Below are 21,930 nucleotides of genomic sequence, written 5' to 3' on the forward strand. Positions count from 1 at the left end.
ACTGGCACAGGGAGGTTGTGGAGTCTCCCACCTTGGAGATATTCAAAAGCCATCTGGACGTGGTCCTGGGCAACTGCCTCTAGGTGTCCCTGCTTGAGCAGTGGGGTTGGACCAGATGACCTCCAGAGGTCCTTTCCAACCACAACCATTTTATGATTCTATGAACCCACTTTTCCAACTTATCCAAGTGCCTCCAAAAAGCAGCCCTGTCTTCCACTATACACACTGCTTCCTCCAGTTTGGTAGGAAGCAGGAAACTTCCTGACAGTGCACTTCTCCCCACTCTCCATGTTGTTATTAAACAGTATTGCCCCTTGTATCAAAACCTGAGGCACACAACCACTAATGAGCTACCAAGTGAACTCTGAACCACTGATCACAGCCCTTTAAATCCAGCAGTCAAGCCAGTTTTTCAGTTGATTATCATCCATCCATTTATCCATTCCATATCTCACCAATATGGCTGTAAGAATACTAGGGTAGAATGTGTTAAAAGCCTTGATAAAATAAAGGTATTGAACACCCAATACTCTTCCCTTCTCTTCATAAGACAGGTTGATTATTTTCTTAAGGAAGCTTTTTTTGGGCTACAGTGTTCAAGAATGGTGTATTTTGAAGCATGATTACAAAAGAACAAATTAACACCTTTAAGCCAGTGAGAATATTTAACATATCTATTTAACATTACTGGAATTCTAACTCAAAAATTGAAATCTAAATCATACAATGAAAATGTTCCCCTGTGGTGACAAACTGGTGGGAATTTGTTCTCTATCAGATAAGTAAATGGCAGTCAGTAATGGCAATCCTCACGCTTAGCTCTCTCACTGCAATCCAGCATGCATTCCCCAAATTATAGGAAGAGAAAAAAAATATACTGTAATGACTCTCTAAACCTGTTGCATCACTAAAGATACTTGCTCACTAAGTATCCTGAATGGTTGTTCATACTGAACAACCATTTAGGAAATGGAGATTTTTCTAAGCAGTGGTATCCATTCAGCTGGATGGAAGTTTCCAAGCAGAAGGTCGTATGCCCAGGCAGCAAAATTAAGGAGGTCAAACAAGCTGGAAGCAAAAGGACAAGAGAGAAAACATTCAAAGTTCAAGAACCTCTCCTTGTAAATCTGGAAATGTACTTCCTCCTTCAGAAGAAATTTTGCTGAAAAATTATTGAATCTATCTCACAACAAGTAATTCACCTAAATCCAGCCAGGTGTAATTGAGAAGACAACAGCAAGAAGCAGGTTAGAGCCTGGCAGAGCTTGTTCATTAAGACTCCCTATATTACACCAAATATGTGATGAGTATTTATAGCGAAGCTGAAGATTCTCTTTAATATGGTGGTTACATACCTATATGGCTGTGTCTGTACTACCAGAATTTTGAAACTACACAATAGAAGGGTTCATACATGGGAAGTTTGACTCAAGAAATGTAGATTTACTTAATTATGGAAGGGGACAGAAGTGATAGAGCAGCAGCCTCAGAAAACTAGCATTAACATGCTGATTATAATACAGATATCTTCTGATTAAGATGACAGGCTAAAACTCTACAAATGCAATCTGGGATATACTCTGTCAACTATTTTCACTTGAGGCACTGTAAAGTATCAGATTTACAAGATGAGGGTTGGGGCGAAAAGTTATATCACCTTAATGTGAAGCAATACCAATACAAAGATTTCTTTCCATTCTAAATTTTTTTTATTTAGAGACAATTTAGAGAATTTTCTCTATTTAGAAAGAGAAAAAACAGGAGAGAGAATAAATGGGACATGCAAAATGGATGTCCCTTTTCTCATCTCTGTCCAAGGTCAACCTGGAGTTCCTCTGAAGTTCTCAAACTAGCAGGAGAGCTGCAGTTGCTTCTACTAAAGCAGGCAGATGCTGGAAAAGCCATCTTACAAACAGAAGCCTGCAAGATGCACCTCATCCTTGTGAAGATGGGACTAAAAAGCCAACTAAAGAGCATGAACTTCTGAAGAGCAAATGAAAGAAAGAAAAATTAATACATTTGCTTGGCTAGAAGACCTATCGTGAAATTTACAGTTACTTTTAATCTCAGTTAAAAGAACTAGTAATAAGACTCAAAGAGTGAATACAAAAAATTCTTTAAAAAGTGTTTTGACAACATCATTTGCTGTTTTTATACAATGGTCATTGAACAAATGTAGCTGATTAAGTCAGGGAATCATTGTTTTCACACAACATTTACAGCTCAGAATACATCAGCAGAAGCCGAAATCACAGACAAAACAATTTTGAACCCTGCACATTAATTATGTATCAGATGAAAGAAACAGTCATAAAAAAATAAAAGCGGACCTATGCTCCATGTGGCACTTTTATTAGTTAGTTTATCACCCACCATATGTGCTGCCAAGGAAAATTATAATAGGCTACCACTGCTAACTACAAAAGAAGACTATGAATTATTATTTATAGTCTTATTAACCAAATTAGTAAACTCAACTTAACTGGGTCATGATCATAGGGAATGAAGCTCTGTGTTCAACAAGCATACTGTACAGAACAGAAAGAGCAGAAATACACCAGTACTTTTAAAGCAGGGACAAAATACAGCGCAACTGCAAATTTAATCTCAAAAGCATGTATTGACTAATGGAGATTATACCCAAACTGAGCTGGATAACAATTGTTTCCTACCAGGCCATTTGTATAACGCAAGATTCTTTATTGAAATAACTCTCAGATTAATAAATTCAATATTGTTTCCCTTTTATTGGAAAGCCAATTCCATTAAACACCCCGTTTTACTTCAGTAACAGAACATATATTTGCAAATTAATGCAAAGACTCTATATCAGGTACCTTAAATTCTGGAATTCAGAATGGAAGTACTTTGTAATCTCTGTTCTAGGTATAGTGCTGATTCCATAACAGTAGCCTAATAAAAATCTTCATGCTTATACAGAGTTAAACTATTTTTAAATAAGTCCTTTTAGAATAGAGGTTGGCAAAAAGGCTGCTTTCTCATACAGATTCCATTCAAAGGTTATTCTGCTTCAGAATCCATGCCCAGTCATTCTACCTGGGACATCCTTCTAGGCCTTCTGGATGAAGAACAATACACGTTCTGGTTTACCAACATTTATCAGTATAATTTTCTTTTAATTATTGTATTTATTTCTACTTTACCCTGTTTTCTATCATGGACTGAAACTGGTATTCCAGAATGAACCACACCACACGTTTGATGTGTGAACTCTCATACATACACAGACTACATCACATAGTCTGTGCTAAAACAGTCCTTCACAGAACAGGGTCTTACAAAAAGATTAATGAGCCAGTACAGTAATAATGATGATTATCACCGCCTATCATCATCACCACCTATTATCATCAACTTTCTGTAAAGAAAAATGAATTAGAACTTGAGTGACTCAACAAGTGTAATAAAATGAAACAACTGAGCAGCAGAGGTAAAAACTCCAGGAGTTCCTGATTCCCAGCTATGCATACACAGTCCTCCAGACAACATTATCTCTCTGTGCCTTCAGAGATGTGTTACTACATCAGACAGAGATTAAGGCAAAGAGATGGGAGATAGTTTAAGAAAAAAAAAAAAAAAAAGTTTTTTTGACTAGTCTTCCACCAATATAACTGTCATGATTTAACTGTCATGATTTAACCCCAGCCGGCAACTAAGCCCCACCCAGCCGCTCGCTCACTCCCCCCTCCCCCCCCCCCCCCCGGTGGGATGGGGGAGAGAATTGGAAGGGTAAAAGTGAGAAGACTCGCGAGTTGAGACAAAGACAGTTTCACAGGTAAAGCAAAAGCTGCACATGCAGGCAAAGCAAAGCAAGGAATTCCTTCACTCCCTCCCATGGGCAGGCAGGTGTTCAGCCATCTCCAGGAAAGCAGGGCTCCAGCACGCCTAACGGTGACTTGGGAAGACAAACGCCATCACTCCAAATGTCCCCCCCTTCCTTCCTCTTCCCCAGCTTTATATACTGAGCATGATGCCATATGGTATGGAATGTCCCTTTGGGCAGTTGGGGTCAGATGTCCCGGCTGTGTCCCCTCCCAGCTTCTTCTGCAGGTGGCACAGCAGGGGAAGCTGAAAAGTCCTTGATTTAGTATAAGCCCTACTTAGCAACAACTAAAACATCTCTATATTATCAACACTGTTTCCAGCACAAATCCAAAACATAGCCCCATACTAGCTACTATAAAGAAAATTAATTCTATCCCAGCCAAAACCAGCACAATAACAAAACCAGAGTCCTTTTTAGCCTATTTGAAAAAGATGGACCTGAAGGGAGTTACGATGTGATGTTTTTCCTAGAGTAAAGCGTAACAATTGCCAATAGGAACGCTTCCTGGGAAACATACCTTCTTTCACTGACATTCAAAACTACAAGTAAACCACTACTTCATATTTAATAGCTACATACTTGTATTTAAAGCCACTGACTCAACAATACTTATGTTAAAAACCTGTTCTTACTCTGTTTTCACACCACGCTTTCCATCTTAGTATCCAAGAACTGTCCGCTAGAGCATTAAACAGTAATGACAAACATCTGTCATCCTTGTTTTCCTATCCACTCTTCACCTTTGTCCTCAGTAAAAATTGAGCGTATAAAGCAGTCAAACTTGGGTAGGCAGTGCAGAGAACCTCAGGGAAATATGCTATCAGCAGAATCCTTCTGTAGACCTTGCATTGTGTAATACACATGAAAAATAATTGTATCACTAGAACTGTTAAATAACCATATTGGATTTGCAAAACAAGATGCATTTTCCCATCTCACTGAGAGCCCGTAGCTTTTTGCAAATTAGCATACACCTGCTTTAAGGTATTCTGCATAAAGTATTACAAAATGAATTTGATATAAACAGATAATTCCTTTTTGTAAGGTATAAAGTCAAAATGGACTGCACTTTACATGATTCAGTGAACAAACTGGCATTCAGAGCTTATGGAATAACTAAGCACCACTTTCTTAGTCAATTCTGCCACCTAGCTCATCTTGGGAAAGCTAGCCCTACTACTGAAAAGCAATTTTAATCTCATTATTTAGAATTCAAATGCACAAATAACCCACACCCAGAATACCTAAATCACTTCATTAAACACAGGTAACATGGCATATTAAAAAGAAGAGTCATTTACACCAGAGGTATTAAAAGAAAGTTGCTGTGCACAGAAAACCTGTCATTTATAAATGAACTTTAATTCTGATTGATGCAACATATAGCAAACCATTTTGCTTCATTTAATCCCTTAACCACAGTTGATGTTTTAAAATATTCCAAGGGATTTTAATTTTCAAACTATGAAAGAAAAAGAAAACATCCTTTATCCACTCTAAACCAAAATGTGTAATACTGGCTCTTAGATGATAATATTTTCATTTCTTAAGCAAATATAAAACTATTCCTTTTTTTGTCAATACCCTTTAAGAGAACAAAATTTGGGAGAGACTTATGAAAACAAAATTTGGGAGAGACTTTTAAGAGAACAAGCTGGGACAGACTTTCAAATTCAAGTACATCCCAGTATGCCATTTCATAAGCAAGTATTGTCATATATAAAATACATATCTACATTTTTAAACAAGCAAATCCAAATTATGCCATAGGAAACCTGTCATGACAATTGGAACAACTGCATCTTTTTAATATATTTAAAAAAAGAAGCTGAAAATACACAGGCTTGATTTTTAGTTCTCTGAGCAGCTATGTTGAAAAATAAGGTTAGCAAGTGAATCTCAAAACCATAAGGCTGCCAGCAGAAAGAGACAAACTGTTTTTTTTTTTAAAAAAGTAAAGAATTCTGACATATGTAAAGAACACAAACCTAAGTATCTTAGAGATGCCTGAATATCTCCAATACTCGGTAGTATTTTAATCAGGAGATGCTAGATTATTGCTTAGGAAAGGTTTGTGATGAGATCTTAGTAATACATATATTTGACACAATCTGCAGAGTTGATCTTTCCATCTTCTGTGCTCTTGGATTTTTTTAATTCTTGTGTGAAGAATCTGATGCAGAGCACTGATGCTTGGTCTTGTTTATCTGGCCCCAGTCACATGTTACGCATTAGCATCACAAAAAGATAAACAGCTGTCATTATCTTTGATGCTTTTGTATTTGTGTTGTGGCTAGTATAATAGCGACTTTGCTTGCTGCTAGTAATGTTAAGTAATTCACTGGAAAATACTAACCCTGTCACAGTGTAGATGTTTCCTTTAACATGCAGGTTAAATTTGGAGGTAAGTATTTTCAGGTTACCTTTCCAAGGAACTACAGAGGTGAATGTATGGATTCCTGCTAGAGGGGAAAGAAAAATCAAAATTCCCCAGTATTACTCTTTTATCTTAGAACCTCCAAATACTTTACAAAAACTGCAAAGTACACTACAAATAAATCATCTTACTCAAAATAAGAGATCTAAAGAATAAGAAGTGACCTGAGACTTACAGCACAACTGAAAATATAGCTCCCTGATCCAATTCCAAACTTAGATTTTTACAAAGCACAGTATTAACTGCAAGTATATGGCAAACATATATCCCATATTAACATGGATCACTAATGTCAATACTTTTAAAAATACTGCTCTTTATTTTCAAAAGTAGTTATAGTAACAGTGAACACACACACTAAGTAAAATACTATTCCTTTCATCTCATTTTCCAATCTCCGCCATTCAACTTTTAGAATTAATAAAGAGAACATTTATTATACAGAAGCAAAACTCCATGGAAGCTCCTTGGACAACAGCAGAAATATGAAGTTTGACACATGAAGGTGAGATAGAAGTAAGGATTTCAAAAAAACATTTTCCCCCTCATTAGAGAAGTAACGCCCTCCACCTTTCTACATTCTCTTCACTTCCCAGTGCTCATTCAAAAGAGAAAGTTGGGGATAGAATCCAGTTGCAGCAGACACAGCTTTTTTGTGTGTGTACAGAAATGCTGCGTCATTTTCATTCTTGCAGCAGGGAGATAGAAGGAAAACTGTAACACTTCCTACTTCTTTTTCCAACGTACATTTCTGTACATTCCCCCTGTAACATTTTCTGTCCTCCTGCAGTATTTTCTACTCTTAAATCTGACATACACTTTTTTGTTTTGCTTTTACTCCATCCTTGCTTGCTTTCTCATCCTGTCTATCCTTTCCCCTCCTCTTTCCAAGTGCCATATTACTGCTTTCCTTTAGTCTACACCTTTCTCTACTCAAACAATCTCTTCTTTATTCTCCTGTCATCCAGAGATGGATTATTTTAAATGCTCCCTCAACCTTTGCTGCTTTCCAGACAGGCTGACAAGAAATCTGGAGACTTAGATCTAAACCTGCTTCATAGCTTTCTGAATATGATGCTGATAGGCGTGGAACAGAAGGAGAGCTGAAAACACGTGACAGCACTGTTGTTGTCAGAGATCCGTAACAAATGGATATACGGAACCAGGCTCCTCTAAGCTTTACAAATTCAGCAGGGCAGTGCTTCGAAGCTGTGGCCATTGCACAACTTCCTTCTTTAAGCTCCAAACCCCTTTGCACTTGACCTCTGAGCTCTCAACGAATTGCTCCCAAATACACCAGTCAAAGACCTGCCTTGTTTTATTTTGAAATCAATCATGACACTCCTCTTTACGGAACAGTAAAAAAAAGTTGCTTTGTTTTCAGAAAAATAAAGGACTCATTATTTTCTTAATTTATTCTGTTTTTCCTTGCTTGGCCAGCGAGGGAGAGGTGGCTGGTTTCATTTTAGAACCTGAAAGTAGCTCTGCTCAGAGAAACATCCACAGTTTGTTAATGGGATAAACTGCAACAAGCAGCAGCATAACTATTATTAATGATGCAAACACATTTTTCTGCAGTAAGTCAAATGTTCAAGTTGCTGCTGATTAGTCTATTGTTCAAGTTACGCAGCATGCCCGTTCCTCTGCGATAACAGTAAAAACAAGCACAACAGAATGTCTGGCAGGTCGGAGAGGAGAGGAGAGGAGAGGAGAGGAGAGGAGAGGAGAGGAGAGGAGAGGAGAGATTTCAGTTGGAATGAACTTAAAACAGATGGATCATCAATCCAACTGACTGACCAACTCAGGGCTGACCAAAAGTTAAAGCATGGTATTCAGGGCATTGTCTTATATCCATAATGTAGCAGGAGCACTTTTGGACACTGTTCTCGTTCTTCTCATCTTTTAAACTAATTGCTCAATCCAAACACTACGCTAAAACATTATCAAAGAGAAAACTGAAGGTTTAATTTCATTTTAAAGGAATTTAATGTGGACATGATCAAGGTTCTAAAACCAATCAGAGTATAAAAGAGTAAAAAAAGAAATCACTACATCAATACTGAAATGACATAAGAAAGTCCAAGTTTTCATAACAAAGCTTTTCTGTATCTTAATATTGACACTTCGTTTTCTCTGACCATTAATGACTCTCACTATATCAAAAGTCTAGTCAGAATTAATTTGCAGTTTGTAGACACAAACTCAGTTTCTCCCCCAAATACTCTTACAAATCATTCCCAAGATTCTATTTCTGAAATTACACAGTGGATATTATTATTACTGTTTCAACAATGTACAACGCTAATAACTCTACTAAACTTTTTGTACATAAAAGAAATGGTTCATAACCACTAAAATGCAAAGGTATCAGATATCAGTGTATCAGATAAAGATACGTAGTAGCAACATAAAACACCTGCAATCAATAATAAATCTGTACGTATGCACACATGTGTCTAAATACAAATTTTGGCTCACATTACATACACACTGTCTGCCTACCCAGTGCATGTAATAAACAAAGGGCAGAGCATTCTTCCCTATTTAAAAGCTTAGCACACATAAAATGTTGTGTAAGTATGTACACAGAGGAATTTGAGCATGGTTTGTAAAATTTAGAATAAAACCTAGTATCCCATTCATTGTGAGCGAACAAGATCAGAGTCAATAGTCTGTGTATATGAAACAATCAGTTCCAGTTTTCATGTGGGCTTTGAAGAAAAACACATTTTCCCAGATAAAGTAGAAAAGCTCTCAGATACAAATTTTCTTCATATACACACATACACAACCCTCTCTGTCTCTCCTTTGGTTTTTACCTTCAGCCAAGCAAGTGTATATCCACAATATCCCAAGCCTTCCAATCAAACCTAGAGGGCTCATTTAGTGGAGCTGAACTCTCCGGTGAACAGAACACTGAAGTTGTAAGATAGATACACACATACAAGTTATAGTAAATGTCAGTATCATTGGGAAAACCTGTCTAGCCTGCTATGCAGTTGAAACAAGGAAGCCTTTGCAAGTTCACCACCCAAACAAATTCAGCTTTGGAAACCATGGGACCTATTAACCTACTTAAATAAAAAGTCATCTCCTTTCTTCCAAGGCAATACGTACATCAGAAAACAGCAGTGTAGCTTTAATACTGAAAACCAAGACAATGATCTATCTACTCATATTGTCAGCAATGAAATTTCAACAGGGCTTATTCCTCAAACTCCGCTGCTTTCAGCTTTGCTCAGGGAAGTACTCTGTGGAAAGCGCAGCTCATGGCTTTTCTTGTCCTGCTAAATCAGAAGAAATTTGTATAACTAATTCTAGAAAAAAAAAAAAAAACAACACTTTCTGCATTTTATCTTTTAAACTGATTTTTCACACAGAATAATGGGAGCACCTGTTTGATAAAACGGATGTTAAAAATTTAACAGAGCATATAGCTCTTTGGGTGTTGTAGGGCACTGCAACATCCTCCTGCAGCTTCTTGAAGGAACAGAAGATTGCTGTGCCTTTTAAGCACAGTACTATAAAGACTGTATACAATCAAGTATTTTCTAATTACTGATGCAGTACCATAACAGATTGATTTGTGTATGTAAGAGCGTCCAACATCTACAGGGCAGAATTAACTTACTCAATTGGCTGTCACAGGTACAAAATCTAAGGGAGATTTTCCAGCATCTTATCCATTACTAGCCAAAACAGCCAGGCCAAGTTTCACCCTTACCATTATGAAACATTCAAACAGGTGGCTGAGATTTACCAACTTTTTCCAATTGCTTTGGAAAGGAAAAAACAATTATAGCAAATGTCAGAATAGAAAGCAAAGCACAAAACAGCTTAGTTCCTAAAGTAATTTTGATGCATTGTTTTTTCTTGCACCCGGCCTACATATAGACATAGAGGGTAATATTTCTAAAACATATAAACAAATATGTATTTACTGAGTTTTAACAGGGGAGTTGTTCTTTTTAAGCCAAGAAATCAGGCATGGGGATAAACACAAAAAAGTAATTCATATGTATCGGCATACACAAAGTATTTACTTGCAAAATTAAGACTTAAATGTTAGGATGTGGAAGACTTAACAACTTTTTTTTAAATAAGTATCTGTAAATTCCTGCATCCATGAATGCCTGGGGCATACTGCTGGTATTCAGAGAAAAAAAGATATGTTAAATTATCCTCTGTGGAGCTCCGTTTTGCCTTACTCAAGCACAATCTATCCCGGTCTTAGCTTTCCAACCTTCTTTTGACAAAATTCCTTTTCTTCCTTTCAGACTCATTGTATTAATAGTGAACTCCTCCCACACCATTGTACTGGCCACATAATCAGTACACATATATGATATACAGTCCCATCTGTATTCGTATGGACTGTTTATAGTCCTTCCACCAACTCTGCTGGTGTAAAGCAAGGAAGATATTTAAAGAAACCAAGGGAGCTCTAAGATCCAGCTCTTAAGACCCAGCTGCAGCCAGTCTGTATTAACTCAGAGCTACAGGTGCAATGAATGTTCTGTGCATTCCTGGGCTGCAATGTACTCATTTTAGCAACATGTTTTAGGAATTCAGGTGCAGAGCTGTACCAAAATGTTGGCAAATGTGCACAAAAACCAAACACTCAAAAGGCCTACAGTCTGACAAAGTCACATCCTTTGATGCACTGTGACAAAAGCCAGCCTCTCTGACTTCCAGGTTCCTAGTCCAAAGCACGTGAAATAAGAGTATTTCCTAAAACGACTGTGACAAATTTTACTAGAGGCAAACCAGTATTTTCCCTATACCCAGTTTCGTAAGTGTTTCAGTTTTCATAGTTGCAATTTTCAAGTGAAAAAAAGATAAACAGGCCTCTAAGGCAGATGCCTAACATGTAAAATTTCAATCTCAACAGTTAACATCAGACAATGTTTTAAGCAACCAAATCTAGCTGATAATGTCAAACAGCTGCTATCAGTTTCACCTAAAATAAGGACACCAGTTTCAGTTATTAACAGGTGCTATCAGTTTCACCTCAAAGAATGGGATGGCACAACCACAGGACTAGACTCCAAAAGTCTTTATTATTTCTAATGAGAATAAATGAGAGTGGTACCATTTGAATTAATTAGTTGATAGCTTTTTAGGAAATGCAACCGACAGTGATGGTCTGCAAAAACACTTACTGAGATTCCTCACAAATGTTATATGTAATAGAAACTGACTTAAAATGGACTTCAGCCACGTTAACTACTACCCGCTATGAATTTCAACACCTCCTCTAAACTGTTCCCCATGCACAAATGTTTTACTTTCACCACTTTTGCCAACTGTAAAGTATATCACATCAAATTCTTTTTCCGCTAGACCACAAAATGGAAATTCCCCTGCTGCTCTTATAAAAGAAACACTAAAAATTCTTTACCATTCAAAACAATTTAAAAAAACCCAGACCAACTATGTGCAATCTTAAAAATGTTCTTAAACACAACATATTCTAAACTTATTCCTAGTAAGAGAGGAGGGAAGCTAGAGACCTACTTTCTGGCTGTTAACAAAGCTAAGCAATAGACTACTGAGATACGGTCAAGCCTCATCACATGACAAAAAGAGGTGCCCTGAAACACTGCCATATTCACAAATTATTTCTGAAATGCACTCAATAAAAATTTTGGTTGTTTGACAGCTGGCTAATCTGTCCTTGCTCAAATTGCATTACAGAGGTAACAATTCTCTGGTGTTCTTTAGCTGAACAGCAATAAAAACCATTCCTGTAATGCCTCTATGTGTGCCAAACACTGAGATAGTTGGATTTTTACTTTATTTTTTTAAGAACTTAGAATTCATCTGCCTAAATGCAATAACTAGATTTAAAGAGAATTCATGTGTATCATTAGATGCAAACAAAAAAATCCCATCATTATTCAATACACGGATAGTAAAAATGCAGCCTTGGTAACGTGTCTCATGAAGTAATTTAAACATCTCTATTAAGCTATATAATACACTAGTACTTAAATTTAAGTTCATGTCATTGTTCTTTAAGTCATAATGAACAGTTATGTCATTGTTGACAACAGCTATTGTCATTTTGTAAACATCTATACTTTTTAAAAGCAGGGTGACCTTTTTGACAGCTGAGGGAGCATTGAGGAGCTTTAACCAAATGCACAGGAGTTTGAGCCATTTTGCTTTCGCTATTTTTTGTCACTTCCTACTAGATTCCAATTGCACTTCACAATCTCCCTCTTCTTAGATTTAATATTATTGATTACATTGCAGTCAGACTTACACAGTTCAAACACACCACTGTTACTGTGACAATCTAGTCAGCTTATAGCTGATTTTTTCATTCACAGATTACTGCGTGGATACTGTCAATTCTATTTCAAAGTGATATTTCGATGCAGTCTGTGTATCGAAATATCTGTATGTATTTGTATATTTGTTTGTGTGTCTGAGAGAAGGAGTGGGCACACATTTACCTCTGCCCGGATACAGCCCGTGGGAGGAGGCGCGCAGGGGCGCGGACCTGCCTGAGGGCAGCTGCCGCAGAACCTTCTGGAAGAGGCTGGGTGAGGCGCTGCTGCCGGGTGGGGACGAGCGCGCAGCCGCCCCCTGGCGCGGTGCCTCAGGAGGCTCGGGAGAGCGCAGGCCCAGCTGCTCCTCTGCTCGCGTCCCCGCTGAAGTTAGAGACCCCACCACAGTGCGGCAGCTCTCAGGTAGATGGTTAATAATTTCTGTATTTCATCCATTTTGCCAAACAGTTGTGAGTTTTCCATGTTTAAAGTGCCACCCCATTTTACTTTTAGCAAAATATCTAAGAGGATGGAAGTCTTTGTATCTCTGGGTTTGCTCATCTTGTGAAAAGACAAAGTAATTCCCATTCAACCTCTATCACAGTTGCTTTCTAAGATGAAGTAGTTAGGACGGAAGTATTTCATAATCTTGAGGTATCGGTGTAAAACAGGAGACACCGTTACGTTATTTTCAGCTACAGAGAAGAAAGGAAATGGATTACACTTCATGCTGTCCCCTATTTATATTTCATGCAAGCTTTGAAAAGAAAAAGCAGCGTGAATGTTGTTGGCTTGAATAATGGGGTAGAAAAAGGTCTAAGCTTAGGGGAAATTCGGGTTATGACATTTTAAATGCTACCAAATTTCACTTAAAATATAGATTAAATTTAATCTCTTCCAGTGGTATTTCACCAAGACAAGAGTGTTGAGGGAGCTTTTAGATGAGTCTACTTTTCAGAGAACATAAATATCCATGCTTAAAAAAAATGTGTTGAAAGAACAAAAAAGTATTTAAGAAGATTTAACACAGTATTTGGCTAAGTGTGAGTATGGATTCATTCACACAAATATTTTTTCCAAGTAAGAAGATGTTTCTAAAGACACACATCCTTAATGGAAAAACACACATAGTAAATTTTTGTTCTTATTCTAGATCAGGTGCATGACATTAACGGTAAGATGTAGAATTCTTTTGATCCAGCTTCCATAAATTTCCATCTGATCTCAGTTTGGCAAAAGTGTTGCAAATCCCTGCCATTTGGGTTCATTCACATTCAGCATGATTCTACTATCCCTAACAAAAAAGCAACGTAGAAGTACTCTGAAAGAAAATACCGTCTAGCTGTCTGCATAAAATTTCTTTTGATTCCATAGCAACACGATATTGTAACAATATTGTGCATGGGATACAACCTCCTATTTACCCTAAATCAATTTTCAAATTGAAATGGTATCTTGTACTACACATGTTTTCAGTGATAGAGTTTGTCCTATGAATGTATTTAATAACTAAGCATATGGTCCAGCTTCCCATTTCCGGAGCCCAGTCCTCTTCAGAGCAGACTGTCACATTGTGCATATGCATGAGGAAAAGCTTTTCAACATATAAGACTACTGCTGAAAAGATGATCAGATGAGTTTCCTTCCATTAACCTACACTGATGAGAATAATACTGCCCATGTAATTTCAGTTACATACTCTTAATGACACTGAAGCCTCTGAATATTTAGTGTATAATCAATTATAATAATACTGAATGCAAGGACTTGCTTTGAATTTCTCTGTATTTAGAAGAGTGTTGCAGCCAGGTATAAACAAGCTGTATCATTGTATGACCTAATGCACACATAGTTTGCCAGAATAATATGCTCTGCGGTTCTAGCATAAACACAGTTTGTATTTCTGAACTATGAACTAAATGACAATACACCTAGATTTCTCTGCTGTCTCTAAAAAGTCAAGACGTTTTGACTTTGAAGAAAAGATGCTTGTATGATAAAACATGTTAATATGCATTTTATTTTTGGAGATTAGTGACTTTCACCGGAATGCTAGCAGGCTGTTTTTCTTCTTGTACAGCTTTGAATTAGAGATCACGTTCCCTATTCTGATAAATCATTCTGAAAAACTGACTTCACATATTTTTATAACTGTATATCACCTACTATATATGTATTTTTCAGTATACATGCTTTTCTTGTTAAGCATAACTGCTTGCTGTTCAAATTATCTTTCCACAATAGTAGGTATTTTATATATTTATTAGCGCTCACCAGCATAGCTGGAATAAATACGGAATGAATTTCAGAACCACGAACCTGATTCTTGAATCTATTCTTCATTTATCACAACTGAGTCAGATATCGTGGTATGTTTTAGAAATGAACTAGTGTTAGATGTAAAAGCTGTGCATATCAGCAATACAAGATTTCATTCCTTTATCTTTCTGCCTTAACTCTTTTTTTTGCAATACTTTTCTTCATGGCTTCATTGGTGTTTGGGGAAATCAGCTACAGATACTGCCAAGACAGAATCTGTTAAGATTATGGGTTATTAAGTAGCATTGCTCTCCATGAGAAGTTCAGTGACTCAGTGTTCAAGGTTAATGACTCCTGTTCTGTGACCAAATCAGATTCTCTCCCTCTTTGCCCTTAAGGTTCTGGAAGGCAGATTATTTGAAACAGATTAAATGGGTTGATATGGCAGGATGTGGAATCTATTTATGTTTGATGGCTTGTAATTTTAATGTTAAGCATATAGCTGCACCACTACTTTCCATAAATCTTTCCAGACCAACATAGGAGCATGATGATGTTCTTTAGTAATTCTGAAGATTATGCTATTTTTGCTAGTAAGTATCGATGTGCTTAGAATAAGAGAGATGGCGTAGTTCTATAATGCACTTGATTGGCTAGTAACTTGTTCTTAATTTTACGCTTATTAACTTGATGTTAAAAATATATGACAATAAAGGTTTAATGATGAAATCCAAAAAGATACCACAGTGTGTCCCTTTTTGATCTGAAAGCTCCCTGTATAGCAAGCTCATAGTACCAGAAACAGGTAGCATTTCCCAGAGCTCCTGAAGTTTCTTCATCTGGTCAGTCTGCTAGTAAAAACTGATAGACGATACCTTTCAGAAATGCACTGCCAAACATAAGGACATAACATATGAGCAGTTGTACTAGGTTGTATCAAAGGTCTGTCTGTCCCATGATTCTGTCTCCAGAGTTGTCCGAAGGTTGGAAAGTTTGGAGAAAGAGAAATAAGGCAACCATATAATGGTACTTCCCTGCAATGCTTTTACCTCCACCGAACTGTCTCAAGCAATTCTGCTTAAATAATCCATAACAAATTTATTTTCCATGTTTATCAAATTGATTTTGAACTTTGTAAGCTTCTGACATCCACAATATTCTGTAACAGTGAATTAGACAGTTAAAGTATGCTGTGTACCTTTTTTAATTATATGAATTTTCTTATTGTAAGTTAAAAACCTTGTCTCCTACTTCCCAAAAGAACACCTGTAGGCTATTCTGCATGACCTATTAAAGAGGAGACATCTTAAAACAACAGTGTAAGCCACAAAGATAGCAAAAAGGTCTCTAGATAACTGTCTTGGAATCCAGTAGCTATACCTTGAAAACAAGCACTGCTTATAATTTTTAAAGACTACATAAAGGCTTCTGTCCTCAGGAACAGGTTCTTAGTTCTGGATTGACCGCAGACATTAAGTGCTCCTAATTCATCTTTAAACTATAGGAGCAGAACTTCAGAGACCCTTTATGTGTACTGTTATTAAACACAGCTGACATTGTTCATCACAGAAATTTTTGTGCATTCTGAGCAACATAGTTCTAATTATGCATTGTTCAATGAATGTAGGTACCTACAGATGAAAGCCAAAAATTTAGACATTTGAAAAATGCAGACGTAGACAAGTGGATAATCTTGCAGCTATTTCATTATTGCAGTGATGTGATCACTCAGTTCAACAACCCACTGCTACTAAGTTACTCAATCCAAATACAGCACAAGGCAGTAAGTCAAAAGAATTACTTCAATTATATCGCTTCAATTATACTGCCAGAGAGTACAACTTTTCTCCACATTGTTATATTGTGCATGCTGTAGCAACTTGCACAACAATATAGAAGTTGCTGTAGCAATTTATATAACTATAATTAGGGTAATAGATAGGAACGATGAAAATAAGATAATGTTTCTATAGCATTCCTACTCCAAAAGTCTTTTGCTACTTCTTTACAATAGCTCATCAGTGAGCATTTAATGACTTTGGTGTGTATTTCATTTCCCTTCTTGTTAGTTAATCTTGTGATAGTTATGTGTATTCATGCAGTGATATCATCAGTTTGGTTACTGACTTACACATGGTAAAGATTTTCCTGGATTTTTTTTCTCTGACATCACTATGAGGTCATTTTTTACAATGCTGGTTGCCTATTGCAGTGAAAAATCTAGAAATTAGAATCAATACAAAACTGCTGCTTCTTAATCTTGATGACTTTGACTGAAACTTTTATAAAAAGAACAAAAGACCCTGGCCAAAAGTAAAGACAAGATTCTTATACTGGAATTGTTTTTTTTTTTAAAAAAAAACAACAACCTATAGACACTAGATGTAAAACCCAGGAATTACAGACCTTAATTTCCATTCAAAACATGAATTACCGTGTTAAGTGGAAAAAAAAAATAATTCTGTAAGGCAAGCATATGAATTGAATACTATGTTATATTTTCTAGCATTCGCAGAATGCTTTTTAATTTCATACTCTTTTTTCCATTCCCATTTTTATGTATTTATCCACACTGCTGGTCAGTTGAAACAACTGTTAACTGTTGATATGTTTTTGAACTATACGCACCACTGTTTTACGCAAGATAATAAACTGCCCTAGAAATGCATATTAATTACCAGAGGAAAATTTAGTAATCTTTTATCTGACATAATTAAAGCTAGCTAGCAGTATACATTTAATGAATAAATTATTCTTACCTCAAAGCTTGCTTGCTCTGTAGTCTAACAAATAAGGAATCTGAGTAACATGAATGACCTGGAGTGGCTCCCACAGTCTAAAAGCCCTGTAGACGGGCTTTGTTAGATTTAATAGCAGTCGTTATAGACACTTTTACCTTCAGTTTTTTGCCAAAGCAGTTACTGAAGTGTACCGCCCCTGCTGTGGGCTGGGGCGGAACTGAACATGACCCGGTCTCTGTTGGACCACACTAATGGCCTAGCGTATTAAATTCAACAGCCAGAATTTCTGTTCAAGCTAATATACCAGACTGTGAACGTTAGTAGCTAATGAGCGAACCCAAGTCCTTTTTTTGTCACCTTTAGTAGTAACCTCTTGCTCTGGGAAGGCAGGCCGCAGAAGCAATAATCTCTTTAGCCCAACATATTAGCTTGTTGTATTACTAAACACCAGCAAACAATATGCCTGCTGCTGAAAATGTGAGTTTCATTTATCTGTCCTTTTGTCAGTGTAAGACTGGATTTCTGAATGATTTCAAAAGAAAAAAACAGCAGCAGCTTAATGTAATACAGGATGCATGTGTCATCTATTAACCAGCATTTCCTACAAATTGATGAAAACACAATTTCTACTTGCTAATTAAAATTCAGGAGCCTGCACATCATTCAGTAAATTGTTTGAGACCAAACCAGAGGTTACAGACATCTACTCTGTTATCCATAAGCGAGTTAAAAATTATGAATATTGCTTTGACATTGAATGCAACATATTCAATACATATCCACACTCTGGCAGTAAGTATCCTAGAACTGCAAGGGCCATGCTACTACAAGCAACTCTAAAAAAATGCTGACCCTGCTTTCTTGTGGGTATGTAATAGTGAGATTAATAATAATAATAATGGGTAAGTTACCTAGTGATAAATCCTTAGTCTTAAGAAAGTAAGAACAAACCTTTATCATTTAAACTTTAAAAGACATCTGCATCATAATTACCACACTAACATTGGCTTATTTTATTATTCACTGGTTTTTTTAAGTTGCATATGGAATCATCCTTAGACAAAGATGCTAGAGAAGAAATGTCATATTTTTCAATCTGTTTACCAGGTGCTTTTGACAGCCCATAGTACATAAGTGAGTTTTACTGCTTCACCTGTGGAACGAGTCAGTCAGTTTCTGTAGCTATATTCAGTTGCTTTTTGTTTGGATATAAAAGTGCAAATCTACCAGCAGCAAGGTATCATATTTATCATGTCTTGCCAGTGACAAAAGATGGGGAAAAAAAGTGTATAAACCATAATTAATTACTGAATGAATATCAAACCATCTAAATTTAGAAGCATGTGGAAAGGTCACAGTTCACAGACATCAAAATAACAAAGTAAACCTGGGATTTACTTAATTTGTGTATGTCAGTAGCCTAATGTTGCATTAATCTTATTTTGAATTATACTAGCTTTAAAGTCCTACTGAAGAAAGTATTTCAGATGTGTAGAGGTCTGTCTGCATAGAGGAAATCACAGTCACTGCATACTTAAATTTAAGTGCATACTTAATTGTGATCAAGTTCAGTAGGCATGGGTTTCAGTACTTACCTAGAGAAAATTGATGCTCCAAAGCAAGAACATTCTACTGATAGATAACTACAGATGACAATAAACAAAGGTAAGCATAGAGACAAAAAAAACCAATAAAAGACACTGATAAATTCTCCGCAGTAACCTGGAATTAGCTGTTTAAATGTTTCCTTTCCTGTTGGTAGACAACAACACAAGTTTCATAAAAAGTCTTCCCCACCCAGATCAAACATGAATGTGAGCCAAGCACTTGAGGGGGGCAAAGTAGTTCCTTTTTTTCAGTTGGTACATATTCCAAACTTTGGAATAAATTGTACTAGCATCAACACTTATCATAGAAGTAGATTACATTCGTCCTAGACTTCCACTATGAATAGCTCTGCAGGCAATGAATTGTGAAAGATTTACATCTGAAGGCTGTCAGTGCTAAGGATATACTCTTCACACACAGTACATCTTGTTACATGGTCACATGGATGTTCTGCATACAGTACATCTAGAGAGGGCAGTGACCAAGGAAGCCCTGAATTTTTAAGGGTTTGACAACCTGTAGTTCAACTGAATACTACAGTCTTATGCTTATTTTTACCCCACGAGATAAATGTTACCACAAATAAGCTCACCAAAGTCCAGGAGCCTAAATATGATTTTTGGCACTGCAGAAATTGTTTCAGCAGGAATAAAGTGACTAAAACTGAGGAAGTATGCTGAGAAAAGTACAGAACAACATTAGAGCCTTTTATCTCAAGGAATTACAGATTCAGTAGTCTACCTTATTTTCTCTTTCCTCCTCTTTTTTAAAGTAGCCAAAGAGTTGAACAGTACAGGTTTTTTTTTTTCACTCTTCTCCCCCAGCACACAGTAGATTACAGAGCATACAATAACTGATGTTTTTCACTAACTAGTAGATTTCTCTCTGTAGAGTTTCTCAGAATAAATTAAACCAAATCTCAGAGATTGCTTCTATGATGAAAATTTTCATCATAGCAGTCCTCCCAGAGCAAAGCAGTTACATTCATGATAGTATTACAGTAAATAGGAAAGACTAGGTACAAAGATTTTTATACAGGTGTAAAATATCTAAGAATGCTATGGAGCTAATGCTGTAGGTCGTGGTGGAAGCTGCAGGCCAGCAGCAGCTGAGATGCTTCCCCTCAGCTGTCTTGCTAATGAATGTATTCAGCATTACTCACACCACAGAGCAGCTGGCTCCTCAAAAGCTGACAAAGGAAGATCCTGCAATTAAGTCTGTGATTTAGTGGTCTTCCTATGGCTTTTCATTGATAAATCTGAAACTACACCCACCTATGTAACAAGTAAACAAAAAAAACCAATCAGAAGTTATTATCCTCTGAAGTATTTCCCCCTGTCCACATCATCAGTACTCAAATGCTTTCTGTTGCAGAACAATGACAGAAGTTCCTTACTCATATCTCATTCGTCCTACTAACTCTTTTTAAATAACGAGCTCTTTCATCCTAGTTACTTCTGTAATATTGGCTAATTTTTAAATACAGTATCATTGCCTTGACTAGGGTCACATACTAGTGTATCACAGCTGTCAGAATCAGTGAAACGTTTCTGTTTGCCATCCTTTGCAGAAACAAAGAATTGTTTTGGGTTTTATTGAGAAAAAAAAAATTCCTTTGCTAATTCCAAAGAGCAGATTCAGTTAAACTGTAGAGAAGATTGAATATGATAGTGATGAAGAGAAGTAAGCATTCTGAAAAAGGTTTTGAAACCTCCAGAAGAGTTCTACTGGCACATCTCCAGTGAGCATATTAGCAAGCGGTGCTCATCAGTGCTTCTAAGCAAGGGGATGAAGAGGTGATGAACCCCAGAAAAGTGACTAATGCAGAACGTAGGTAAAAGAAATACAAAAAAGTTGGCTTTTTGTTGTGTTAAAGAAAATGCATCCGTCACAAAAGGAGAAGGAAATAGGAGAAGATGATTGCTGTACAGGTGCTAATTGCCATCCTGATTTAAGGTATTTCCCAAAATGCTAACAGTGCTCAGGCTGTGCTCCTCAGCCAACCACAGTGAAGAGGCAGCCGACCTCAGAAAGCACAATTGCATGCACAGGTGCATGAACAACAGTGTCTGAGGCACTTCTTACTTTTAACATGAATATTATAAGACTCCTGCCTGCCTGCTGGAAGGATGGACCCAGGGCAGAAATTTACAAAGACAGGTAGTGCCTGGGGTTGAAGTCATTTCACTTGCTGATTATTGCATTGATAGTTTTTTCTCCTCTTGAGCAAAATTTCAAACAATTCAGCCCTGACACATTTTAAAAAATGCAATAGTGGAGAGAACCATTGCTGTCTGTGGGCATCCTTCCCTTGCCCACCTGTCACGATCATCAAATGAACCTGAACTTCAAGAAATAATAAAAATAACAAGTATGTTTAATTGTTGTGAAAGGAAACAATTTTTCTGACCCCTGAAAAGATGCCACATTTCTGTTTCCTGTTGACATCAGCCTCCTTTTTGTGGAAGTAGGGAGGCTGATTTTTTGTTTGTTTGTTTCCAAAAGACAAAAACCTGGTTGTCTTAAGTGTGTATGTATCTATATATAAACATGTATGTGTGTGTACACGCACAAAAACTCTCCCTGATCATATAGCCATATATAGCTATCATACTTCATTGTATTTTCTAGTAAGATTTCTCCTGCTTCTGTAGCCCTGTATATCATATTTAAGTAGTTTTCAATAAAGCCCTGCAACTTTATTGCATGAAAAAGGCCCTGATTAATTTCTTCCCTAATGCAATTTTGTTTGATGTGTAGAAG

The sequence above is a fragment of the Ciconia boyciana genome, chromosome 13 (assembly GCF_034638445.1).
Source record: "Ciconia boyciana chromosome 13, ASM3463844v1, whole genome shotgun sequence".
Taxonomy (NCBI): Eukaryota; Metazoa; Chordata; class Aves; order Ciconiiformes; family Ciconiidae; genus Ciconia; species Ciconia boyciana.